The 14,678-nt window shown below is 43.1% G+C and overlaps 1 protein-coding gene across 1 annotated transcript in view; it reads right to left on the reverse strand.

The window, feature by feature from the left end:
* Window positions 1–14,383, reverse strand: part of LOC100565325 (vomeronasal type-2 receptor 26) — a 40,811-nt gene extending 26,428 nt beyond the window's left edge. The window contains exon 1 of the mRNA XM_016995840.2: window positions 12,647–14,383. The gene's annotated coding sequence lies outside the window, so the exon portion shown is untranslated. The remainder of the gene's footprint in view (window positions 1–12,646) is intronic.
* Between the last annotated feature and the right edge of the window lie 295 nt (window positions 14,384–14,678).

Below are 14,678 nucleotides of genomic sequence, written 5' to 3' on the forward strand. Positions count from 1 at the left end.
ATGCATTTGAACAGGTCCATTGTATCAGGTAAAGAACACATTGGCATCCAACAGGAAAACATGATCTGCCAAAATGCTTGGATAATGCAGCCTCCATCAGAAGAGCGAGGGTTCAAGTTCAGAAGAAATTCTCTGAAGGCCCTCACTTCCTTAGAATGGGGAACAAAGGACAAGGCACCATTGAAATAAATTGAACCATCAGTGGAAGTGTGGTCTGCAAGAAAATCAAACTGGGCTGTTGAAATAAAAACTCTTCCAGTTGTGTTCATCTGGAAATATAATGAAGTGTGAGAATCTGCATAAAGCACAACCACATTGACAATGTTTTTCTGTACAGACTCTTTTTGCTTCTGGATGAAATTTAAGCCCTTTTCACTGAAATTCAGGTAGGGCAGTCTAACCACAAAGGAAGTGCAAATGCAATTCTTAGTAAATACTGATTCAATCCTCTGTAGAAACATCTCTTCGTTGTTTCCTTCATAAGCAACGAGTCCAACCCAAGTCCATTTGAAGTGCAAAAGTAAGCGTATTATTCCTGATATCTGGAGATCTTGGTTTGGGGCCATCCGGTAAAAAAATGGGTACTGAGTCTTATCACTCAACTCAGGAGCAAAGGAGCCATAACCGAGCTTTAAAAAAAAGTATTAAAATTTATTATCAACTGCACATCATTTCAAGTTTTTTATTTCTTATAACATGTTAAGTTTTTTGTGAGGGAAAACAGATTGCCCCCTTCTAGTTTCATCTGATTTTCAGCTGTATATAAGTATCACAGTTTCAATATTCCTTAATGTTGTTCTTGAAAATGCAGTTTATTGCATTGCTTGACTAGCGTAAAAAGCAGTTTGTTTCAACATGAACACCAACCTGTGGGATCTTGAAGAGGCCCAAGATATTTGCCATTGAAATGGTGGCTTCAGAATTCATCCCTCCGATGTTAGCCAAAAGATTGCCCTGATTTCCACATTTGTAATTTAAGACTCTTTGACGTTGAATGGAGGAGAGATTCATAGTGTGTTTAAAAGTCAGTTGGGGGATAAAGTAATTTTCAAGCATGTGGAAACCAAGGCTGATATTGGGCAAGAGATTCTGCCGTTCATTGAGTTCCTTCCTTGTAAACAGGAAAGCCAGGGCTTCCAAAAGATTTTTGCGCGTGAATCTGCAATATAGATATATTAAAATTATATATGGAATGTAAACTATTCTGTATGAGAGATTACAATATAGAATATGAGACCCCAATCACACTATAGATCTATGAGTCCTCCCTACTGTCCTTCTGGCGTCAGGCCAAAACCTTTTTATTCAGGCAGGCTTTTAAAGAAGAAGGTGTTTAACATCTAGTCAGGGGATATATTTTAAATTGTATAATAATGCTTTTATGTCAAGCCACTTTGAGTCCCTTTTGGGGAGATAAAGTGGGGTATAAATGAATATAATAATAATAATAATAATAATAATAATAATAATAATAATAATAATAATAATAGTTTCCTTTAAAATCAATGGGAGTTAGTCATAACTAACTTTGCATATCAAGATTAATGGGACCTATGGCTGGTTGTAACTAACTTCATCTGGATGTTTGTTGTTGCTGTTGAGTGATCACATTCCTCATTTCATAAAGATGGGGAAGACAAATAGGTTGGAGGGCAGTAAAATCAAAGATCACAGCTTTAACCACACAGTCCCAGTCCAATATGTGTATTTTATTTATTTATTAGACTTGTATGCCGCTACTCCCAGTTTGGCTCGATTAATTAATAATACTCTCCATGTATCTTATTATACACACACACACACACACACACACACACAATCACATCTCTATCTGCTACAATGGTATGTAAATCATGTTATGTAGACATAGGATTTCCCTTAACATCAGAATTTATGATATGCAGGGTATCATACTATACATGCAATACTGGCAATTCAATATTGAAATACAATTGAAATAGTGTGATAACATGTCAGTGGATACCATGAATGTATACAGAGGATTTCGGACTGTGTGACATTTACTAAATAAATACTTTTCTGTTTTTATTTAGTAAATGTCACACAGTCCAAAATCCTCTGTATACATTCATGGTATCCACTGTGCAATACTCTGCCAGTGCCTATGAATACACATTCAATGAGAAAGACTCACCTCTTGTTAAGGACACACATTTGCTTGGGAGATTTATTAAAATTTTCAACATCATAGAGATAAAAATTGTGAGAAAAGCCTCCACCTATAATGTGGTTTCCAGAAGTGTAATATTTCTGCACATAATTATATGTTATTTTTGTTGTCTGAAAAGATTGGCATGTTTTGCATGCGCACTGTTGCAGAAAAAATAGCAGTTGAAGCAGTGAGCGGAATTGCATTGACAACACAAACATATTTTCCCCACTTCTGGATCTGGCATTGAGCATGTATCTTCTTCTTCTGTCTATGGTGTTAGGTTTCCTTAGCAGATCATTCCTGAATGTTTGGTCACAGTTTGGGACTAACAAAAAACCCTTGGCTTGTGTGGAGCCTCTCTTCCTAAATGATCTCATTTTATTTATGTATTCAAAGATCCTCTGCACATTACTACGTCCCCCTTTTGTCAGTATAGGATGTTTTTGTTACTAATTTTTGTAGTTGGGCTTTGGAGAATACCATTTAAAAATACTGTTCCCTATGGAGATTGTACTCCGTGTTTTTCATAACACAATAATTTCAGAGTTGCTTACCATAATAATAGGGAAGCAAGCCCTTTTCTCCAAAGATCAATTTCACCTGCTCCTGTTCTGAGAAAATATTTGTAACCCCTTAAAACAACACTTTTGTTGGGCTGAGAAATGCAAATGAAGTTAGGTTAACTTCCATTATAAAATGTCTTAGAAGAGCTTGTTAGAACTGGGTGAAATATCCAGTATAACTTTTGTATCCAGGGGGATAGGTCCTAAGACCTCCTTGTGAATATCTGAAACCGTGGAATCCTATATTTTGACTATACATGGACCAAAGGTATACCATAGAACTGCAATGAAGAACTCCAAACATTTTCAGAAATAGGTAGGGATATTTTTGGTTTGTGGATACCTGGAGCTGTAGGTATTGAATCTGCGGATAAGAGTACTGTGGATACAGTATGTCATAAAGCTATCGGGACAATATTCCTATTGAATTCTTCCTAAAGTGAAAGTTTGCAGCTGACTGTTACAGGACATACCTTTGCAAAATTAAGGTTCAAGATCAGTTTCAGACATAGAATGTGGGATATCAGGTAGCTTTTTTGCATCCAACAACAAAATAGGTATAGGCCTTTTGCATTTAACAACAAAATGAAATCACGTAGGCTATCTGACTGGAACAGAACTGCAGTGGTGGTGGACCAGAGTCCAACTGGTCCAACCAGGCCAAGACCACATCAGCCCCACTGGATCATCACTATTTTATCTGGGTTGCTGTTTCCTCTTCCTGACAGCTGCAGAGTTTCATGAGAACTTCGCGCCATTGTGGGTGCTCAATCCCACATCAGAAGAACCCATATGACCAGGGAGAAGGCAAGAACAAAGAAGAAGGAGGAGATGGCAGCAGTGACCCATGTGGACATTGGATCGGTCTGGATTGGATTTGGTTCTGCTGACTACACTAGGTCAAAGCCGCGGGATTGCTCTAAAGTTTTAGGCAGTAGATTCAGCAAGTTGAAAAATTCACTCAGACAAACACACTTCCTACAGTCTTCAGACTTGGGAAATCTGTCTATAATTCTCTCTACTAGGATAGAACAATCAAAGACCAATATTCTGTTGCATGTAAACGGGGCATTATTCAATAATAATTCAATAATAATTATTCAGTAGTTCAATATGTTTCTCCATTGATATAAATCTCTCGCTCTTTCATTCCATAAATACTGCAGCATTTCCAACTCATATTTGCACAATGTTCTGTCACAGGATCTGAACGTTCAAAGCTGATTTCCTGTTTGGTAGAGAACTTGCTGAATGCAACATAGATCCAGGATTAGGCTGTGGTGAAGGAAAGCACAACGAACCCTACAGAACTGCAGCCTCATCATATTCTACTATTAAAGGAACTATCATTGCAAATTTAGGCATCTTCAAAAGATTAAAAAACATGTATGTGACAAAGATATGGCAGTTTTATGAGATTTGTTTCTACAATCCATTAGAGACAACAGACACTGGTTTCCAATCGCAGTCTCAGAGAGGCAGCCCAAATGCACACATCAATAAAACACAATGTGAATATGCTTCAACAGTTTGATGTTGCGGCTTAAAAAGTTAATGTGATTGTAGACTGCCTTAATAAGAATATATTGATTAGATTGAGGTAAGTCATAATTATTACTCTATTTTGTATGGGCCAGAATTCATCTTGAGCACTATGAGTGCAGTTCTGGGTCCCACAATTCAAGAAGAATACATTCAAGCTGAAATACATCCAGAGGACAATAAAAATGGGAAAAGATCTTGAAACCATGTATTTATGATGAGTAGCTAAGGGAGTTGGTTGTGTTTATGTTGGAGAAAAGAATGTTGAGAGTGGGCATAACAGCCATGTTTAAATATTTGAAAAGATGTCACATTGGAGATGGTACTAATTTGTTTTCTGCTGCTCCAAAGACTGGGTCATAGAGTAACAGACCTAAACAATAAAAGAAATTCCACCTAAAGATTAAGAAGAATGTCTTCAGAGTAAGAAGTGTTTGGCAGTGGAATATGCTGTCTCGGAGTGTGGTGGGGTTTACTTCCCTTGGATGTTTTTAAATGGAAGCTGGATGACCATCAATCAGGAGTGCTGTTATGTATGGTAGAGGTTGGACTGGATGGTCATTGTGGTCTCTTTTTATATTCTTTATATATACAGTGAGCTAGTATTACCATTCCAATGCTGCTGTTTCACATGACAGCATTAATCCAAATTCCTAACCAGCATGCTTATTCTCATAGTCCAGCAGAAGACTATAAAAGATTCATCCAGAAAACACAAACCAACATTGTGGTGTCTAGTTGTAGCAGAGGGAGAGTTAGTTTGGTTGAGAAACTATCTCCACTCTGCCTCCTCTATTTCCTGCCTTTTCAGATGCGTGAGAACAATAATAATAATAATAATAATTTTATTCTTATATCGCGCCCCATCTCCCCGGAGGGACTTGGGGCGGCTTACATGGGGCCATGCCCAGACACGACAGCACAAATCAGATAAAACATTAAACCGAGCAGTAAAACTTCAACATGATTAAAAACAGTCATAAAAGTCAATATACACAATAATATTAAAATCCCGATTTGGGTCAAAAGATCCAGGCCAAGGTGCAAAGCAATATCAAGTTATCAGGGAGGGATAATTATACAGCAGGTGTAATACTTAAAGTGCTGAATGAATCCTAAAAACAATCCAGAGGGTCTACTGCTTAATAGGTAAATAACATGATCCCACAAGGATCAGTCAACGAAGGCCTTCTGGAATAGCCAAGTTTTCAGGCTCTTCCTGAATGAGAGTAGGGTAGGGGCCTGCCTAATCTCCCTGGGGAGCGAGTTCCACAGCCGGGGGGCCACGGCGGAGAAGGCCCTCTCCCTCGTCCCCACCAACCGCAACTGCGAAGTTGGTGGAAGCGAGAGGAGGGCCTCCCCCGACGAGCGAAGAGGTCGTGCGGGTTCATAGGGGGAAATGCGGTCTCGAAGGTAGGTGGGTCCCAAACCGTTAAGGGCTTTGTAGGTGATAACCTGCACCTTGAATTGGGCTCGGAAAATAAATGGCAGCCAGTGGAGCTCTTTAAACAGCGGCATTGAGCGCGTCCTGTAATCTGCCCCAGTTAGAAACCTGGCTGCCGATCGTTGTACTAGTTGTAGTTTCCGAGCCGTCTTCAAAGGCAGCCCCACGTAGAGCGCATTGCAGTAATCCAGTCTAGAGGTAACTAAGGCATGGACCACCATGGTCAGATCTGACTTCTCGAGGTATGGTCGCAGCTGGCGCACAAGTTTTAGTTGTGCAAAGGCCCTCCCAGCCACGGCCGACACCTGGGCCTCAAGTGTCAGCGCAGAGTCCAGGAGGACCCCCAAGCTGCGGACCTGCGCCTTCAGGGGGAGTGCAACCCCATCAAGCACAGGTTGCCACCCAATACCCCGATCAGACGTACGACTGACCTGGAGGACCTCTGTCTTGTCAGGATTGAGCTTCAGCTTGTTCGCCCTCATCCAGGCCAATACAGCGGCCAGACACTGGTCCAGTATCCGAGGGGCTTCCTTGGAATTAGGTGGAAAGGAGTAGTAGAGTTGGGTGTCATCCGCGTAGAGATGGCACCGCACTCCAAAACTCCGGATGACCTCACCCAGCGGTTTCATGTAGATATTAAAAAGCATGGGGGACAAAATGGAACCTTGCGGGACCCCACAGGTCAATGGCCAGGGGTCCGAGCAGGTGTCCCCCAGCTTCACCAACTGGGAACGGCCCTCTAGGAAGGACTGGAGCCACTGCAGAACAGTACCCCCAAGGCCCATCCCGGAGAGACGTCCCAGAAGGATACCATGGTTGATGGTATCGAAAGCCGCTGAGATGTCCAAGAGAACCAGCAGGGTCACACTCCACCTGTCCAGCTCTCTGCGGAGGTCATCCACCAAGGCGACCAAAGCCGTCTCGGTACTGTAGCCAGGTCTGAAACCAGACTGCGATTGGGCCAGAAAATCCGTATCTTCCAAGAATCCCTGGAGCTGGGAAGCAACCACCCGCTCCAAGACCTTGCCCAAGAATGGAAGGTTAGAGATTGGTCTGTAGTTACTGAGGTTAGCCGGATCCAAGGAGGCTTTCTTCAAAACAGGCCTCACCACAGCTTGTTTTAGGCCAGATGGAAATATGCCCTGCTCCAAAGAGGCATTGATTATTCTCACAAACCAATCAACTAGCCCTCCACTGGCTTGTTTTAAGAGCCAAGATGGGCAAGGGTCAAGGGCACAGGTGGTCGCCCTCACCGCTCCAAGAATCTTGTCCACATCATCAGGCTGCACAAGCCGAAACGAATCCCACAAGATCGAACAGACAGATGCCTCGGTTACCTCACCTGGCAATGCATCAAGGCCGGCGTCTAAGTCGGAACGAATCTGAGCGACTTTGTCTGCAAAATGGTGAGCGAACTCGCTACACCGAGTTGACGAGATGTCAGGTGCTCCCCCAACCTGAGGAGGGTGGAGGAGCTCCCCAACAACTCGAAACAACTCTGAAGATCTATTTGTTGCAGACGCGATGCGGGCAGTCGAGAAAACTTTCCTGGCTGCCCGCAATGCCGCGGAATAGGCCCTAATAGCGGCTCTAGACCGTACTCGGTCAGATACGTCACGAGTTGTCCGCCAGCGGCACTCTAGTCTCCTTCTTGCACGTTTCATCTCCGCCAGCTCCCTAGTAAACCAGGGAGCTGGGGCAACTCCACGCAGCGAGAGGGGACGCTCAGGAGCGATCGGGTCTATTGCCCTGGACAACTCGCCATTATAACGAGTGACCAGGGCATCGACAGGATCGTCAGCTTCCATGGTAGACAGATCCCCAAGACACCTCAGGAATCTCTCAGGATCCATAAGTCTCCTGGGGCGGACCATCTTAATTGGTCCACCACCCCTGCGGAGGTTGGAAGAGACGGTTAGTCTTAAACTGATCAGATAGTGGCCGGACCATGACAATGGAAGAATAATTTGCTCTTCCACTCCGACCAAACCGTCGCCCGCAACAAAAACCAGGTCGAGTGTATGTCCAGCTTGATGAGTGGGACCCGATATTATTTGGGACAGACCCATGGTCGTCATGGCGGCCATGAATTCCTGAGCTGCACCTGTCAAGGTGGTCTCAGCGTGAATGTTGAAGTCGCCCAGCACCAACAGGCGCTGGGAACCCAACACCACGCTAGAAACCACCTCTGCTAGCTCAGGCAGGGAGACTGCTGTGTCGCGGGGTGGACGGTACACCAGCAGAATCCCCAAACTGTCCCGGGTACCCACCTTCAAGTGGAGACACTCAAACCCGACCGATTGCAAAGCAACGCATCTGACCAGGGCGATGGACTGCCTAAAGACCACCGCAACCCCACCTCCCTGCCCTCCTGGCCTGGCCTGCTGATGCACCCCGAAACCCGGAGGACAAAGCTGGGTAAGACTAACCCCACCCAGATCATCCAACCAGGTTTCGGTGATGCAGGCCAGATCCGGGACAGACCCATGGTCGTCATGGCGGCCATGAATTCCTGAGCTGCACCTGTCAAGGTGGTCTCAGCGTGAATGTTGAAGTCGCCCAGCACCAACAGGCGCTGGGAACCCAACACCACGCTAGAAACCACCTCTGCTAGCTAAGGCAGGGAGACTGCTGTGTCGCGGGGTGGACGGTACACCAGCAGAATCCCCAAACTGTCCCGGGTACCCACCTTCAAGTGGAGACACTCAAACCCGACCGATTGCAAAGCAACGCATCTGACCAGGGCGATGGACTGCCTAAAGACCACCGCAACCCCACCTCCCCACCCTCCTGGCCTGGCCTGCTGATGCACCCCGAAACCCGGAGGACAAAGCTGGGTAAGACTAACCCCACCCAGATCATCCAACCAGGTTTCGGTGATGCAGGCCAGATCCGCATGTTCATCCATGATTAGATCCTGGATAATAGATGATTTACCTTTGACGGATCTGGCATTAAACAGCAGGACCTTCAGCCGGGAGGGGCTACCATGGAGGCTACCACACCTATCCTTCTCCAGGGTCGCAAGAACCCTGTTGCGCTTCTCCCTGGAAATTGTGAAACTCCTGGGTTACTTCTTTCCTCTCCACCTCCTTTGGCTTTAGCATTGCATTATAAACCAAATGGAAAGATCTGTTAATATTTATGCAGCACTTGAAAGCAATTAGTAAAAACAAAGATCATCAACAAGTAAGATGTGTATGCATTTCTGTGCACATGTACACCTAGCCAAGTAAGAGATTGTCTTGCCAGGTGTATTGTATTTGTAGCAATCATGTCTACATTTATATCTCTACCTATAAATTGGTGTATGCCTTTTCCTATGCAAAACAGAGCTCTCATTTGTCTTGTTCTTTGGGTAATGTACTGGGGAGGTACCGTTTAATTTCTTTTTAATATCATTTTAGCGATATGTTTAAACTGTGTTGTATTTATTTTAATCAAAAAGGCAGCTGGAGTCTTGGTTTTGGGGAAAATGGAGTTAATAGGAATAATAGAATAGTAGAGTTGGAAGAGACCTTGTGGGCAATCCAGTCCAACCCCCTGCCAAGAAGCAGGAAAATCACATTCAAAGCACTCCTGTCAGATGGCCATCAAGCCTCTGTTTAAAAGCCTCCAAAGAAGGAGCCTCCACCACACTATGGGGCAGAGAGTTCCACCGCTGAACAGCTCTTACAGTGAGGAAGTTCTTCCTAATACATGGCCCTCATCATGTCTCCTCTTAGCCTTCCCTTCTGCAGGTTAAACATGCCCAGTTCTTTAAGTCGTTCCTCATAGGGCTTGTTCTCCAGACCCTTGATCATTTTACAAGAAGTGATCCATCATTTATACTCAGCAGTGCATTCGTGTTTCTCTCCATGAAATATACACTTTGAAACTCTGATTTGTAACATGGTTTGTCCTTTTGGCTGAGGTATTCCTGTCTGGAACTGCCTTTGTGCTGAAAAAAGGTTTGTGTATTCCTTTCAATGAAACCCTGTATAGTTAGTAACCCATGAAGTGACCGTATGAAATCGACAAAGTAGAGTTGACATTTGCCAAAGCCTTTGCACACGGCCTTTTATGTGACAGTTGGAAGAATCAGGTGTTGGGCAATTCTCTCAGTCATGTTTGTATATGGTTGAAAGTTAGCTTTGCCATTTGCTTCTGCAAACAGATGCCTCTGTCTTCCCAAACGTTTGATCAGCCGCTTCAAAAATGACAACATTTACTGGTTTAAAGTAAATTTGTTTCTAATGTATTCTCCAGTTATTCAATAAGTGACCGATATTGAATGGAAACGTTGTGGCAAACAGATGTGAGAATGGGTTCATTCTCCAAAATGAAAGTAATAAAGCAAGTCTGCTCCCTTCTTTATTTGAATATCCCCTCTTTGGTAATTTTCTGGTTTAATTAAAGTAGAGAGAAATGGATAGAGAAAATTGGTTCATTTTTGTACCATTGCAAAAAAAAAAAAATATTATTCCTTGCATTGACTGTATGAAATGAAAACAAAAAAAAGATAGTACCAACCAGTCTCTTTTAGAATATCTTTGGACTCTTTGAAGCAGCTGCAAGGTGAGTCTATTTTATTGGACCTGTATATACATGGCCTCAGTTAGGCAATTGGACTATCACAGGAAATATGTGCCCTCTAGATGTTGTTGATCTTCAGTTGTTATCTTTCCTCCTTACTGGTTTGTTTGACTAGGATTCAGTTCAACAATACCTGGAAGAACATATATCCCCTGTCTCTGGATTATCAGATTCTTCCTAGCTCGGTATTACCTACAATGTATTAATAATATAGATTCTATGTAGATTAAACATAGATTGGGAGGAACTCTTTTGAAAAGTCTTTCTAATTCTATCCTGCCTTTTCCAGATTAGAAATATCTAATCTCTCATTGCGCTAGAGCCTTAATGTTATTGAGTCATTGCACCCCTCTCCCCCAAATTATTATTATTATTATAACAATATTTATATCCCGCCCTTCTCATCCAACAGGGGACTCAGGGCGGCTTACAATAAAACACATATATAAAACTGTACAATACACTATAAATCAGTTAAAAAATTAACTTACATATGAAAATTAACTTACAAATTAACAAATGATTTGTTGTTCACCAAGAGACCTGAAGCAAATAATGTGATCTCCCATATGTAAGTCCATGGTCCATCCCCCTCCAAATAGCGCCAGGATGTAAAGTAGGTCATGGGGACGCAATGTGTCAAGTTTGATCTTGATCAGTCATTGGTGTGGGTTGCAGTGGTCTGAGGAAGTGAGTGAAGGTACTGTAAATCCCATCTTCCCTGGTCAGTTGTTTCCTCAAACGGCAGGAGGACTTAAAGCTGGCCACATTGCACTTGTGTGTCAAGTTTGGTACAGTTTCATCATTCATGGGCATCACAGTGGTCTGTGGGAGGTGAATTGGATGAAGGTACTGGAAATCCCATCATCCTTGGTGCATTCTCCTGCAAACCACACCAGGACATAAATTGTGTCACATTGCACCTGTGTGTCAAGTATGGTACTGTTTCATCTTTCATGGGTATCACAGTGATCCATGGGAGGTGAATTGGGTGAGGGTACTGCAAATCCCATCATCCATGGCCCACCCTGCGTCAAACTGGACCAGGGCGTAAAGGGGGCCACATTGCACCTGTGTGTCAAGTATGGTACAGTTTCATCATTCATGGGAATCACAGTGGCCTGTGGGAGGTGAATTGGATGAAGGTACTGCAAATCCCATCGTCCTTGGTCCATCCTCCCCCAAACTGCTGCAACATATAAAGTGTGTCATTTGGGATATATATACCAGATTTGGTTCAGTTCTGTCATATGTAGCAGTTGCTGTGGTCTCAAGAAGCGAGTGAAGGTACTGCATGTCCCATCTGTGTGCCAAATTTGGTCCAGTTCCGTCACTGGTGGGCATCGCAGTGGTCTGTGGGAATCGTAGCGATTGAAAGTACTACATATCCCATCACCCATGGTCCATCATCCTGCAAACGGCACCAGGACATAAAGCGCATCATGGGGTAGGCTCTCTGGAATTGTGGGAGTTGGAGTCCAAAACACCTGGAGGGCCCAAGTTGGCCTGTGCCTGGTTTAAAGGCTTCCATACAATCCTAGAGTTAGAAGGGGGCCCCAAAGGCCATCTAGTCGAACCCCTTTCTGCCATGGAGGAAGACACCATCCAAGCCTTCCCGACAGATGGCCATCCAGTCATAAATACGATTGGGAGATAGAGAGAGTCCTAGATTTGAAAGGGGTCTCTGAAGGTCCTCCAGTCCAGCCCCATCTGCCACAAAGGAAGACACCATCCAAGCCCTCCTGACAGATGGCCATCCAGTCATACATACGATTGGGAGATAGAGTCCTAGATTTGAAAGGGGTCTTTGAAGGTCATCCAGTCCAGCCCCTTCTGCCACAAAGGAAGAGACCATTCAAGCCCTCCCGACAGAAGGTCATTCCAACCATACATACCATTGAGACATTTATTTATTTATGTATTTATTTAATTCTGATATTTCTCCCCCGCCTTTCTGCAATGGACCCAAAGTGACTTGCAAGGTCATTAAGCCACGTGCTAACATCCACCATATAAATAAAACATAAAAGTAATGTCAAGCAATAGTAGTATAAATAAGAAATAGCAGGGTTCAGTGGGGGCAGGTGAACTACAACTCCCATATGCAAGTCCATCATCCATGGTCCATCCCACTCCAAACAGGGCCCGGATGTATAGTAGGCCATGGGGACTGTATGTGTCAGGCCTGTTAGAGTGAGTAGGCCAAAGCCTGCTCTGTGGTAGTTTTTTGCCTCAGTAAAAACTGGGGGGGGGGGGGGAGTAAACGATCCTTAAAAGGAAAGAATAAAAAGATAATCATTATTTTCTCTTTAGTCTGCTGTGAATAGTATTTACGTACTGCCGCCTTACCTTGTTGAAGGAGAGTGTTGAAGGAGAGGAGAGAAGTAGGCCGAACGAAGCCAGTTGGTAGTAGTTTTTCCCTCAGCGATCCCAGTGGCCTGTGAAAGTGGCGGCCAATCAGAGCTGGCCCATATTCCGGCTGGCCAATTAGAAAGCTGATCCATATTCTGCGAGGCCAATCAAAACGCGAGCACATATTCCGCCAGGCCAATCAAAACGCTGATACATACTCCGATTTCACTTTTATTATATATATAGATACTGCATATTGTGTCAAGTCCTACTAGATGATGAGTATAAACTGTATCCAATATATGTGTCAAAATGTAACTTGAGGGTAGTCACTTCTTCATGGCCCCAGTTTACATAATCCCTTGGGAAAGAGGACCATGGCCAGGATCCCTCCAGCCATTTCCCAAGCCAGATAACTACTAGAACCTTTGTGTTCTCAGCCTCAAAACTATAATATCTATATATATAAAAGAGTGATGGCATCACGGCGACTCACAAAACAACAAAAGTACAGGCCCCCCAACCTCAAAATTTGACAACACAACCCATCATCCATGCCTCAAGGTTGATACAACAAAAAGAAAAGAAAAATAAAGTCCTAATTAGAGGGAGAGCAATAACTGTTTTTTATCCAATTGCTGCCAGTTTAGAGGGCTAATCTCTGCCCACTTGGTCGCCTAGCAACCAGGCTGTCAGCAAAGGGACAGCCAGGGTTCAGTTAGGGGACAGGCAGATTTAGACCTAATTTAGGCTTCTTCCACAGATTATCTAATTTGCACTGGATTATATGGCAGTGTAGACTCAAGGCCCTTCCACACAGCTATATAACCCATTTATAATCTTATATTATCTGCTTTGCACTGGATTATCTTGACTCCACACTGCCATATAATCCACTTCAGTGTGCATTTTATACAGCTGTGAAGAAGGGGCCTCATATAATCCACTTCTAAGCAGATAATATAAGATTATCAATATACAGTAGCCTCTCACTTATCCAACATAAACAGGCCGGCAGGATAAGTGACTATGTTGGATAAAAAGAAGGGATTCAGGAAAAGCCGATTAAACAAATTAAGCACCAAAACATCATATTATACAACAAATTTGACAGAAAAAGTAGTTCCATGCGCAGTAATGCTATGTAGTAATTACAGTAGAGTCTCACTTATCCAACACTCGCTTATCCAACTATCTGGATTATCCAACGCATTTTTGTAGTCAATGCTTTCATTGATATTTTGCTGCTAAATTCATAAATACAGTAATTACTACATAGCATTACTGTGTATTGAACTACTTTTTCTGCCAAATTTGTTGTCTAACATGATGTTTTGTGCTTAATTTGTAAAATGATAACTTAATTTGATGTTTAATAGGGTTATCCTTAATCCCTCCTTATTATCCAACATATTCACTTATCCAACGTTCTGCCGGCCCGTTTATGTTGGATAAGTGAGACTCTACTGTACTGCATATTGTGTCAAGTCCTACTAGATGACGAGTATAAACTGTATCCAATATATGTATCAAAATGTAACTTGATGGTAATCACCTCTTCATGGTCCCAGTTTACATAATCCGTTGGGAAAGAGGACCATGGCCAGGATCCCTCCAGCCATTTCCCAAGCCAGATAACTACTAGAACCTTTGTGTGTGGATAGATGATCACATTTGCCAACAAAAAAGATCAGGATGTTTATCCATTTAGTTATTAATCTGTCATGGAACCCAGTTACAGAGCTTTGGTAATTCAGCTCTGCAACTGGGAGTCATAACATAAACAAGCACCTGGCAGAAGAAGATAGAATACGCCTGGGAACTGGGAACCGAAAGTGTAAACAATTATAATTGGTTTAGTGTGTGAAAATGGTAGTAATGTGATATTGGAGGTGGGGCTTGATGATGATATTTACGTGTGGTATTACGTAGCATCAAAAGTTATAAAAATAGTTGTATGTAAACATTAAGTCATTCTTGACTTTTCCAAAGTCATGTATTCTTCAATAAAGATTGTGTTTGAGAGCAG

The sequence above is a fragment of the Anolis carolinensis genome, chromosome 6 (genome assembly GCF_035594765.1).
Source record: "Anolis carolinensis isolate JA03-04 chromosome 6, rAnoCar3.1.pri, whole genome shotgun sequence".
Taxonomy (NCBI): Eukaryota; Metazoa; Chordata; class Lepidosauria; order Squamata; family Dactyloidae; genus Anolis; species Anolis carolinensis.